The 13,418-nt window shown below is 44.1% G+C and overlaps 1 long non-coding RNA gene across 1 annotated transcript; it reads left to right on the top strand.

The window, feature by feature from the left end:
* The first annotated feature begins 758 nt into the window (after positions 1–758).
* On the top strand, positions 759–12,811 carry LOC132576357 (uncharacterized). The gene is made up of 2 exons (XR_009555751.1): positions 759–854; positions 12,541–12,811. It is a non-coding gene; the product is annotated as an uncharacterized LOC132576357 (long non-coding RNA).
* The last annotated feature ends 607 nt before the right edge of the window (positions 12,812–13,418 follow it).

Below are 13,418 nucleotides of genomic sequence, written 5' to 3'. Positions count from 1 at the left end.
GCTTTCCAGAACCTGGCCACGATGCTGGAGTTAAAGCTACAGTGAGATTGAGGGGAGCTGTTGTGGAACCACTACTGTGTATTGTCTCCTAAGGTCTTTGAACCACAATTGAAGGTCAAGTCAGACGCAACGTGTCGGCTCCTGCTTCAGCTAGGGATTGAGAGATTGAGTAGGAATAGGTCACACTTATCTCAAGAAAACACTGTGTAACCAAGGTATGACGTCGGAATGTTCATGCCACCAGCTTGTCAGCTCTTCCAGCTTTCCTCTCTCCGCTGTTCCTAAGAGTTGCTTTCTCCTAAAGCTCTTCCCCACGAGGAAGCACCTTGCTGTACTTGCCAAGTCTGTTGGAATGTAAGCAGTGAGACAAAGAGCTCCTTGGGTGGCAATAAAAACCCATCCCCACCCCTCTGGGGGCCTGGTAGAGACCTGGGTGTGCAGTGGCTCCAAAGAGCCCTGCGCAAAAGGTTGTTGTTTGCAACAAAGGTGGAGGACTAGTTGATGAGGCATTGCCCATGAATGTGTCTTTGGACTTTGCAAGGAGAAAATGTGTATTGTTAAGCAGGCAACATACCTTCCTGTGATTGTCTGGCTCTGCATTCCTGCCTGTACCCTTATAAGGATGTTTGTATCCCTGCATGTATCAGCGTTTATCTATCTTGCTTGACTGCTGCCTTTTCTTCCCTGGGGGGAAAAACAAGATATGTGCATGCTAATTTATCTGAATATATACAGATTTTGAAATTTCCACAGAACACCCCACCACCGCCTAGTATATAGGCCAGGCCAAGTCAGTGGAGGGAAAAACAGACTATATATTATTCTGGACTTCCAGGCTTGAATGTAAGTAAAATGTGTTTTGAATAAGAAATTCCTTGGAATAGAGACTTGTCCTTTTTGCTTATATTGTACTATGCTATGTACACTGATGACTGTGTAAAGAAATATGTTCTTCATAATGTATGACCAATATTTGGTACTCGGTCCTGCCCACTGTCACCGACCTGACTGATTTCGCAGCATACGATCATGGCTCTGAACCTCATAATTTTCCCCAACCAGTTCTGGAACCAGAGAAGGTTTGCCATGCAGCCTAGAGGACCTAAGTCTTGGTCTCCAAGTGGCTCCCATGAGTGTAATTGTCCCTGCCAACATTTTTCCTAAGCAGGTCTTTTGCCCAGGAGGGCTTCTGCTTGGGCACTGGGATCTGATTAGCTGTGCAAATTAACAGACATCCTTTAAATAGAACTTCTGCCTGAAAGAATTACTATTAGAACTGTGTTTAACCTCACTCTCTGGCATTTTGTGGTTGGCCCTGCCTGTGGCTGCCATGTTGGATTTGTGCCTACCACAGTATGTCAGAATTCCAGAGGGGAACTCTGAGCAGCTCCACTGCAACATCTTGAACGACCCACCTGGGACCTGAGAAATTCTGTAGCGATTATTGGGCAATGGAAGCTTATACAGCTCCTACCCTTTGTTTACTCCTTCAGTTTGGTATCAGCTTCTCTGCTAGGAAAAAACAGACTGGAGGAATACACAATGCTTTCTAGTGAAATTCCTGGTCATCAAGGGGAGAAGAGAATTAGCTGTTTGACATGGGTCTTTAGGTTTCTAGGATTGGCTTAAGTGGGGGTTCCTTAGAACCCAGACCCAACTGTCCATAATGTGCCAGGCAGACCGTATCTAATGAATGAGAAGGGAGAACAGTTCAAGTAAAGTACACAAGTGTTGGAAAGGTGAAAGAGAAACCAGATCTCTGGCATCTTTTGCATTACGGGTGTCAGTAGTAGCTGTTCTGCAGAGCATGAGAGCGGCTCTTGGTCTACCTGGACTGGCCTCAGGATCCATGAGCTACAGCCCTTAAAGAGAAGGAGTGGTCAACATTAAATCCTTTCAACCTCCCCCCCCACTCCAGCTTGGACACATCAGTCCAGCACTCCCAGAGCTGTTGGGAAGGAGGCTTATGCAATGCATCACATATTTCTGTATGCCAGTGCAGAGTAATGCACCCCCCTGGGGAAAGAGCTGATAAAGAGACAGGTCAATGACTTGTTAATGGGTGACAGGTTTCGCACATTACATGCAAAAGGCATTCCCGGCATTCCACAGCCTGTACCCTCAGACCATCCAGGCTTTATAGTTCACTGGAGTGCTGCAGGGTGGTCTTTCTGTCTGCCTCTGAAGAAGCCCTTGAAGACTGGGAGAAAAGGCATCTCTTTCCCCAATAAGAACCTTTTTGCTTAATTGCTCCTCAAGCTGTAGCCAGCAGGCCATCTGCTGCCAGCAAAGCCTTTTGATGTGGTTTCCAGCACCTCAGACGAACATGAGTCAGGGCTCACAGGAACCCAGCAGCGGATGAAGGTGAAGGCACTTGCATGCCCTGTACCAGATTGGACAGCACTGCAGCCTGATCTTATTTGTTTTTATTTAAAACATTTATTAGCCACTTTTCTCCCTTGTGGAATTCAAGGTGGCAATACAAATAAAACATTATTAAAAACACAGAACAACAGTTATAAAACCTATAAAAGTAACAGTTTAAAAACTTCAATTAAGACTGCTGATAATAAAAAGCTAGATCAATCAAAACTGTCTTCAGCTGCTTCTTGAAGATGGACAATGAGAGGGCCGGACACATCTTTCTGGGGAGGTTGTTCCATAATTCTGGGGTTGCCAGTTTGCCACCAAAAAGGCCCTCTTCTCATGTACCCACCAAATGAACGTCTTTAATTGGTGCGACAATCAGGAGGGCATCTCCACACTATCTTAATTCCTAGTCAGGAATAAATGGGGGAAAATGGTGGTACTTCACACATCCTAGTCCCAAACCATGTGAGGCTTTAAAGGACAAAAACAGCACTTTAAATTGGGCTCAGCAGGGGATCAGTAGCCAATGTGTTGTATGTTGTGTCAGAAACATAATATTCCTGATAACTGGCCCCAACCAGCTTTTCAGGTGTGTGTTGCATTGCAGAGGCTAAAAATATAAACTGAGGATGTAAGTATTGTACGAGTGGCCTACAATGCAGGGCTGTTTAAAAGATTAGCATCATTGGTGCTGGGCTATAGACAACAGAGTCAAACCAGGAACCCAAGCAAAGTCTCACCCTGACTAGGAAGGCTTTATATTGTTTCCTAGCCAGACTGAGCCAGTGGCTGCCCTGAGTTGGCCAGAATCATGCTAGAACCTTAGAGAACTTCATTGGCCAGGGAAAGCTCTGCAGGGAACCCAGCTCTCAGTTTATAGTCGTATCAGTTAACTGAATGTACATGTGAGAAACGCTTTGAATGCTTGGAATATAGAACTTGTAATTACTTGTAACTACTATACATTCCCATACTATACTGGAACTAGTATTGTGTAGTGGTTAAGAGTGGCAGACTTTAATCTGAAGAACTGGGTGTGATTCCCTACTTCTCCACAGGAAGCCAGCTGGGTGACCTTGAGTTAATCACAGTTCTCTCAGAGCTCTCTCAGCCCCACCTGCCTCACAGGTATCTGTTGTGGGGTGAGGAAAGGAAGGCAATTGTAAGCTACTCTGAGACTCCTTTAGGTAGTGAAAAGTGGGATATAAGACCAACTCTTCTTCTCCTCCTTCTCTTCTCCCCCCCCCCCCCCATGTTTTTCTTTCCATTTTTTCATTTTGGTTCCACCAGAAAAAGATTCCTTTTAACAAGAATTTCAGAGAATTGTGTTGTGTTGAAGAGTTTGATAGCAACTTGGGGGCATGACTCAGGACCTTGTTATAATGGGAAGTTAGAACAATCCTGCAGGTCCCCCCAAAGAACTGATCCCAGCTGCTGGTGAAGGAACTCAACAGGTTTATTTACTTAAGGTTGGATCCAGGTAAAACTGGCAATCCCCACCAATTCTAGCACTCTCTGTTCCCAAGGGAGAGCATTCTGTTGAGATCAGTAGGCTGCACTGGGAGGGGGGGGAGGCAGGAAAGTTTCATTCTGCTGGTGGAAAAGTTAGTCTGGATCCAACCTGTAGTTGCACTACTTGGGTCTGGAGACTCTAACTGGAGACCCTAAGATGGCTAACTTCGGCAGCCATCTTAACTTTCTTCCTTTCCAGATGCCACCAGAAGGAAGCCTCCAAACATTAACTCTTTATGCACTATATCATCCTTTGTGTAATAGACCTGACTGCAGAGCACAGTGTTCCTAGATCTGTTCCTAGGCAGATGTACTGTCCCAACAGATGTACTATTGGAGCATCATGCTTGGAAATTAATTCACAGGCATCTGGGAGCCCAAGCTAGATCTGGACTGGCACGCATGGAGAGGCAGACTCAAGCCCCTCCTGCTTCTTTCCCAACATGGAACAGGCCTTCGGAAGCCAGAAACTGACCATTTGGGAAGCTTCTAATGTAACATAGGAATTATTCAGTGTGCATCTAAAGCAAAATCATGTGTACACTGTACATGGATAGTGCACACATTTTCTGTGATGTGTGTATGGGGCATTAGTCTTGTCAGGCCAGTGGTAGGCAAGCACCTCAGAAGCTAGCAGTCTAACTGAAAACCAGAAATTAGCCAACACAGTGGTAGGAGTCCTGTAGCCCCCCTTCGGCAACAAGCCACCCAGACAGGACTCCTACCACTGTGTTGGCTAATTTTTCTCTATATCCTTCACTAGAACCAGGTTGGCCTTTAAGCCTCAACTGACTTCCCAGGCTGGGAGGATCACAGACTGTTAAACCAAACTCCCGGCTGAGATGGTTTGTTGTCAGGGGTGGCATGAGCATACCCTGAAGTGGAGCAGCCACCAAGGCTCAGGGCTTTTGATAGGTAGGCTTGCCAGTCCCTAGGTGGTGTCTAGAGATTTCCTAGAATTACAAGCTAACAGAGATGTGTTCCCCTGGAGAAAATGGCTGCTTTGGAAGTTGGTCTCTATGGCATCATATCCTGCTGAGATCCCGCCCTTCCCCAAACTGCGCTCTCCCCAAACTCCATGGAATCTCCCAACCCAGAGCTGGCAATCCTACCAGGGTCCAGTGCCACTGACCACATGCCTTCCCTGCTGCCCACCCATCCTTCCCCCACTGGCTTGTTCACAAGCATGTTGCTATCCAAGTTCTTGGCAGTATGCACTGCCCAGCATTATCAGGAAGCATACATGTGTGTAATGCAGGCATCTGTGAGTGCAAGTGAAGAGAGGTGTCATGAGGGGATGGGGGACAGATGCCCAGGCATGTGGGGAGAGAGGCATGGGGAGGGGGGGCCACTGGTAGATGGAGGAGAGGAAGGGCACTCTATGCTCAAGGCCCCCCATAATCCATGCTTGTTATTCTCACCTCCAGCCAGCAGCTGTTGTGGTACAGAAAGCAAGTGCCTGAGCCTAGGTGAGCCTCTGGTGCCTGACAGTCTAGCCTAGATAGTAATCCAGCCATGCCCAGACTTTGCTTGCTTTTTACCTGTTTACAGAGATTGACAATGTTTTAATCCTTGGACGGTCCCCAGTCTTGACCTTATTTGATGAAAAAGCTACAGACCCAGGTGCTTCATTGCAGCAAAAGACCTACCTGAGTGTTGACTTTGGTAAGGTCTGCTGACTTGCATCAGTATTCTAAGAGGGTTTTCAAGAAGGGAAGGAGAATTGCTTTAACACTATTTGTCTTTAAACATTTAATGCATTCACTGAGAAGTTTCCTTCGTTAAGGGGAGAAAGCCTGGGTTTAGCGGGCTTTCCCCTTTTACATGCAAGGACTACCTAAGGTTATAGTAATGTGATGTGACCGGTGCTAATGCAGACAGACAGTATGAGAGTATGGAATCCAAAGCAAGGATTCCTCAGACTGTGGCGCTTCACCATTTATCTGTGATGCCTCCAAGTTCCCATTTAACAATTCTGTCACATTTGTCTGGCCATACTTTGTCTTCAATTGACAGTCGCCTTAGCAAGAGAACTAAGGACTCACTGGACCACAGAAGCTGAACTCTTCCATGACCTCTAAAGTGGTCCCGCTCTAGCAGAGCAGCTCCAGGATCACATGGTGCAGGAGGGAAGTCCTTTGCCCCAACTGTAGCCCATGTTGTTATGCATAAACAGCAGCCTGCATTCCATTTCTTCCGCTGGGCTTGCATGGGCAGAGGGGATGGAAGTAACTAAGTGGAGAGACATCTGTCTGACCCCCAAAGCTTGGCAAACCAAATGGAGAAGCATGAGAAATTGGGTGTAAATGAAAGGCAAGACTTCTTTCTTTCTTTCCCCCCACCCACAGTGCTAGCCCCCGCTTCCAGCTGTCCTGAGGCTGAGAGGAACCTTCTGAGTCTTAACATGTCCATGGCCAAGACTGAACCCATTGCATCAAGAGTCACATTTAGCATTCCAGATCAATTTCAATAGCAACCATTGTCCTTAGGAAAGGTCACCAGCACCAGACAACTTTCCTGGGGCCTGGTCTGCAGAAGAAGTCTGTGAAACAATTCAGACTGTAGGAAGGGGATTGGAAGTGGGAAATAATACTGACTGAAGTCATGGAACAGATTAGGGGGCAGTTAGAAATTGCCATGACCCCATGGCATGAATGTATGTATGTGTGGGAAGTGTGGTGCAAGACCAAACTGAAATTAAAGGAATATTTGTTTTGTTTATTCTCCTGACCTGGATGGCTCAAGTTAGCCCTATCTCATCAGATCTCAGAAGCAAAATAGGCTTGGCCCATCCGAGACCACACAAAAAATGTCCATGATTATTAACAGCTTTATTACTACCTTTCTTCCAAGCAGCTGAAATTATTATATTGATTATGCCCAGAATTTTAAGAAGTGTGGGTAGTGAAATAGATCAATGTCAAATATTTACCTCAAGTTGACATTTTTTTAAATAATTTGATACCATTTAACAGTACCATTTTATGCATTTGTATTGAAAAAGCTTTTCTGTGGGATAGAGTTCTGTAAACATTTTTAAAGCAACAACAAAAGAAGAAAAAATAACGAGTTCTAGATGTTCCCCAAGATACAATTCGTAAGGAATCAGGGCTCCCTTTGCTAGTCCGTGTCTTTCTATGGAGCCAGGTTCACTGTCTTTACCTTGAATCCTCTTTTTAAAAAAGTATTTCTTATCTGTGTCACATTTGTTTTGAAAACTGCAAGCACTTCACACTCCTTTCTTCTACTTTTCTTGTACAAGAGCTTTCTTGAAGGCATTCTACATTAAAAGGCATTTCTTAAAGGCAGCCTGTATTTTACTTTCTTTTAATAATAGAGATCACGTTAGGAAGCCCGTGCGTTATTTATACCAAATAGTCTATATCCCAATTTCTGATGCTGAGTTTCTTCATTTCCTCTCCACAAAATGTATTAATAAAAGCCCTTCACAGCTGAAAGCTGTTGCCAGCATATTTTCCATCTTATCATCATTCTCTTGTATTTTTTCTCCCTGTCAGTGCTTTAGCAGCACATGCCATGGTGCTATCATCTTACTAGGACAGCCCCTCAGAATTTGAGTTTATGTTGATAGTCTCTTGGGGACTTTGTTTGTCACAATTTCTGGATTCCCCCCCCCCCACACACAGACTTTATGAATACCCTAAATTGTCTTCGTTTTGAAGGCTGATTCTCATATCCTTCTTAAAGTCCATTCCAGCCACAGGGAAATGTCAGTCCACAGCAGACATTTGGCATGAATCTCAATTATGCACATGTTAAAGGCCATTGTCTCATCAGAGACTGGAAGTCACCATAGTATTTGTTCCTGCAGCAGCCATGGTGTCAAACTGTGTGCGTAAACAGTGCTGAAGTATACTTCGTTCACTTCTCATGGAATCCCATCTCACCAAATGTATTCATCATCAAGATGTAGATCTTCATCAAAAATCTCCTTCTTGCTATCAATGAGGAGAACAGGTTCTCCTTCCTAAATAAGCACATTAACCCCAGTGATGTTCCTTTCCAGCTCAGTAGGAGATCTTCATCTCTTTCTTCAGCACAGAACTGAATATGCTGTCGAGGTAAAGGTGAAACCGCTTCCTCCTATCACAGATGAAACACATGGAAGAGTATCTGGTCATGGCAGCCTCAGAATTCTATGACAAAGTGAGAACTGCATATAGAGTTGTACAACTTTCCCTCTCTCTACAGAGAACTGCAGTGAAAAAGGAGGGTGCTTTGCGCTAGAAGCTCAGAATGGTCAAGAAGCAAATGAAAGAAATTTTATTTATTTAATTTATATCCTAACTTTTTCCTCAGTGGGGGCCCAAAGAGGTAAAATCATTCTCTTCCCCATTTTATCATCACAAAATCTCTTTGAAGGAGGTTAAGCTAAGAGAGTGTGTGCTACTTAAGGTTGCACAATGAGTTTCCACAGCAGAGAGGGAATTCAAACGTGAGTCTCCCAGATTCTAGTTCACCGCTCTTATCTTCTGCACCGTTGGCTTTTGAAATGGCATATGATAAGTTTCAGTGATCTCTGAAATCAAAACATTGCTTGAATGCATGAAACTGCCTTATACCAACTCAGACCAATGACTCACCTACTCCAGTATTGCCTGTTCTCAGTTAGAGAAATGTACTCGCTGCCTGCAATCCTTCAACTGGAAAAGCTGGGGACTGACTCTTCTGAATGCAATGGAAACCAGTGTAGTATAGCAGTTTAGAACGTTGCAGTAGGCTCTGCAAGACCCAAGTTCTAATCCTTACTCTGTCATGAAAACTTACTAGGTGACCTTGGGCCAATTTTGAGTATACAATGGAAGAGGGGAGAGCAATGGGTGACATTTTGAGCTCTTTAGAGCAAAGGCAAGATAGAAGAGTATTGTATACATAAACCACTAAGCCACAAACCACCTAGCTGCTTGGTTTTACTATCTCAGTATTGGAGGTTTTGCCTAGAACAAGGTTTTGAACAAGGTTTTGCCTTGTTCATACAGGTCAGTATAAGGCATACAGGAAAACATCTTTTCAATTGAAAAGGTTACTCAAGTGAAAGTACCATTGAAGCCTGAAGTAATTTTAATAGATCTTATAGATAAAGAGATCCCAAAGTGGTAGAGCATCTGCTTGGGAAGCAGAAGGTCCCAGGTTCAATCCCCGGCATCTCCAAAAAAGGGTCCAGGCAAATAGGTGTGAAAAACCTCAGCTTGAGACCCTGGAGAGCCGCTGCCAGTCTGAGAAGACAATACTGACTTTGATGGACCAAGGGTCTGATTCAGTATAAGGCAGCTTCATATGTTCATAGAAGTCTTTAATCTCTGGGTTTACAGCAAGATTGTATATTTTTACACTTTTCTCCTTTAACCTTCAGAGCTGGAAACTTGCATTTTGAACTAGATACGATGGGGACATCTCAGCATATTTCTTCATATATCTGCTTACTCTGCAGATGATGGGCAGGGTCTATTTTTTATAGAAAGTAGAGCACACAAGTGAGGCATGACAAATCCTTCTCTGCTTTACCCCCCTCTGCATGCTGGAGAAACAAAGCATCAAGCAATGGAGCACAGTAAGGTGAGACAAGCAGAGGGAGGATCAAGCTACCATCACTGGCACACTCTGTTTTTTGTAAAAACTAGACCCTCCTGCCTCCAGTATACAATGCGAATAGAATAAACATACTGGTGGTGCCTCCATCTTACCTAGATCAAGATGGGTAGCCATGTTCATCTGTCTATAGCAGTAGTAAATAGTAGAATCATAGAGTTGGAAGAGACCACCAGGATAATCTAGTCCAACCCCCTGCACAATGCAGGAAATTCACAAATACCGGTTTTGGTCCTACCTTCTGGGGCCACAGAAAAAAATTCTGCACCATCCTCTATATGACAGCCCTTCAAGTACTTGAAGATGGTGATCATATCACCTCTCAGCCACCTCCTCTCCAGACTAAGCATGCCCAACTCCTTCAACCTTTCCTCATAGGACTTGGTCTCCAGACCCCTCACCATCTTTGTTGCCCTCCTCTGGACCCCTTCCAGCTTGTCTATATTCTTCTTTAAATGTGGTGCCCAAAACTGAACACAATACCCCAGGTGAGGGCTTTCCAGAGCAGCGTAAAGTGATACCATCACTTCACACAGGGCTTTCTTTGTAGAAAAAGCTCAGTAGAAATTCATTTGCATATTAGGCCACACCCCCTGACATCACCATTGTTTCACATGGGTATTTTTGTAGAAAAGGGCCAGCAGAAATTCATTTGGATATTAGGCTGCACCCTCTGACGCCAAGCCAGCCGGAACTGCATTCCTGCTCAAACAAAGCCCTGACTTCACGTGATCTGGACATTATACTTCTGTTAATACAGCCCAATATTGCATTTGCATTTATAGCTACCGAATCACACTGTTGACTCACGTTCACTGTATGATCCACTAAGACCCCTAGATCTTTTTTGCACATACTACTGCCTAGACAAGTCTCCCGTATCCTATAACCATGCATGGGATTTTTCTTATCTAAATGCAGAACTTTGCATTTATCCCTGTTAAAATTCATTTTATTGGTTTCAGCCCAGTTTTCCAGTCTGTCAAGATCATCTTGGATCCTGTTTCTGTCTTCTACTGTATTTGCAACCCCTCCCAATTTAGTATCATCTGCAAAGTTAATAAGCATTCCCTCGATTCCTTCGTTCAAATCATTTATAAAGATATTGAACAAAACAGGCCCCAGGACAGACCTTTGAGGCACTCCACTTGTCACTCCTCTCCAAGAGGATGAGGAACCATTCACAAGCACTCTTTGGGTGCGATCTGTCAACCAGTTACAGATCCACCAAACGGTAACAGGATCCAAAACACATTTTACCAACTTGTCAACAAGGACAGTATATGGAACCTTATCAAAAGCCTTACCAAAATCGATAAACTATGTCTACAGCATTTCCCTGATCCAGCAAGGTAGTCACTTTCTCAAAAAAAGAGATCAGGTTAGTTTGACATGACTTGTTCTTTAGAAAGCCATGCTGGCCCTTAGTGATCACAGCCAATCTTTTCTAAATGTTCCAGGACTGACTTTGATGATTTGATCTGAAAGTTTTCCAGGTATAGACGTCAAGCTGACAGGTCGGTAGTTCCCCAGATCCTCCTTTTTCCCCTTCTTGAAGATGGGGACAACATTTGCCTGCCTCCAATCTTCTAGCACCTCACCTGTTCTCCAAGAATTCTCAAAAATAATGGCCAGAGGCTCAGAAATTACATCCGCAAGCTCTTTTAGTAAGAGTCCAGTAGCACCTTAAAGACTAACAAAATTTGTGGCAGGGTATGGGCTTCCATGAGTCACTGAAGAAGTGAGCAGTAACTCACAAAAGCTCATATTCTACCATAATTTTTGTTAGTCTTTAAAGTGCTACTGGACTCTTACTCTTTCTACTATACCTAGTTTGGGCCTGTGGAAGACATTATTCCTGGATTCCAGATTCTACTTATCATTAGGGACATCAGTGAGATGTACTGTTTCTGATACCAGAGTAGGATTTGGGAGGCCAAATTCAAATCCAGAGTCTGCCATGGAAGTCTGCTGGGTAATCTTGGGCCAGTCACATTCTCTCAGCCTAAACTACCTCACATAATAGCTGAGAGGATGAAATGAGAGGAGAGAGGGAAGCTGCTTGGGGTCCCCACTGGGGAGAAAGATGGGGTATAAATTAAGTACACAAACAAATGCTGCAAATGAATATATCATTTTTGACAGTCATGAAACATGTGATTCAAGACTCAGATCTTGTTTCTCCACCATCTGACATGAGCAGTGTGCTGGACAGCTTTGTGATTATGCTATGGAGGTCACCAGCAGCAGACGACTTTCCTGGGCCTGATGATGTATTGAACTGTTTTGTGTAGAGAGTTGTGTGTGTGACCAACTAATGGTGTTCTACTTTGTCTTTTTTAGGCCTGTCTTCTAACAGGTTACCATCCTGCCTTTGTTAATCTGTGTCCTGACTTCATCAGGTGGATACTTTAGTTCCAAAAAAGTTTGTTGTAGATCCTTCAGGTTTTTTAAAAGCAGCATTTATCCCTAAATTACTGACTGACTGATTTGTTCACACTTTACTTAAATAGTTGTATGTGGAGTGGCCTGCATCAACAGGACAGGTCTGTGGGGCGGGAACTGTGACTCCCATCAGGCTGTGCCAGATTTCTCATGTATGTAATGCTCCCAATTGAAATGTGCTGCATACTGTTTGAATATGTGGCAGTTGAACCCACCAAACAGTCTCAAGCTTCTCATAAACAGCTGATTGAAAGTCAGTTGCAATGAATGAGAACATGCACTGAACTGCTGGGTGCTCAAGCATTTGTCTGTGTCTCTATGACTGTATGCAGCATCTGCACTGGAGCAGTGCTCATTGTAGTAATCATCCAGCAAGCGCCAGGTCTCAGGAATGAGGAGAATTGCTGTAGACTGGAATGTGGTTTCAAATGACTGCACAGTTGCCACAGGTGAGAAGAAAGGGAGGAGGGAGAGCCCTTGGAGGAACAACAGCGCATTGAGGCCACCATATCTCTGTGGGGCAAAGGAAACGGAAAGAAGATAAGGAACCTTTTGGATCAGGAATTCCTTCTCACTTTCCCCTTTCTGTTTGTCTTTCAGCAGAGATAACACCAGACCTTATACAGTTTACCTGTATCCCAAGCTGCCAGCAACAGAAGAAACAGCTATGTGACACTTTCAGTTTCCTCAAACACACACCCCTTACTCTTTTCTAACCAGAGAACAGCAGGTGCTGGAAAAATGAACTCACACTGTGTATGCTACACCTGACCTCAGGTCCTCTTATTTCTACCATCATGCCGATCTGACTTATCTTGAGTGGCTGTAACTCAAGGAGTGATTCGGAAAAATAAAAACAAGATTTCAGACTATGGAGTGGGGAGAATTTTAAAGCCAAGATTGATAAGAAGGGAGAATATTGTGTATTGTGTTTCATCCATCACTTTCCCTTTTGAAGATTCTGGGGGGCAGGATAGCTGAGTCATCCTGTGCACTTGTGGGGATATTACACAGGGAATTAGGTAGGTGTTCTTCATGACCTCTGTTGCTGATGAAATTGAAACCCACCCATGAATAAAAGCAAACAATATTTTTTATAAAACAAGTCTGCACATCTTGTGACTCACCATGCCAAACGCAGTCAGATTTGACCACCCTTTGGTTTTGCTGCCTGCTCAAGGCTATGAAAACACAACATTTCAGTGAGTTAATGGTGGACCTTCATAAATAGTTGAAGGACTGCGTTTGGCTTGGTGGGTTACAAGTTATGCAGGCCTCCCATAAGAGCTCACTTTCTCTCTTCTAATGAACAAAGGGCTGGGGGAATTATTTGCCACGCTTTCTTCTGCCATATTGCCTCCAGTTGCTGTGCAAACAGAGACAAAGATAAATGCCTGCTCTTTACCCTATAGATTAGTTGTTGATGTTAATTTTATGAGTTGTGAGGACCACCGCTCTTCACATGCCACATACAGCATGGC

This window comes from Heteronotia binoei, chromosome 8 (genome assembly GCF_032191835.1).
Source record: "Heteronotia binoei isolate CCM8104 ecotype False Entrance Well chromosome 8, APGP_CSIRO_Hbin_v1, whole genome shotgun sequence".
NCBI classification, from domain to species: domain Eukaryota; kingdom Metazoa; phylum Chordata; class Lepidosauria; order Squamata; family Gekkonidae; genus Heteronotia; species Heteronotia binoei.
The sequence above is the reverse complement of the archived record's forward strand: the minus strand, read 5'-3'. Positions and strand labels throughout refer to the sequence as shown.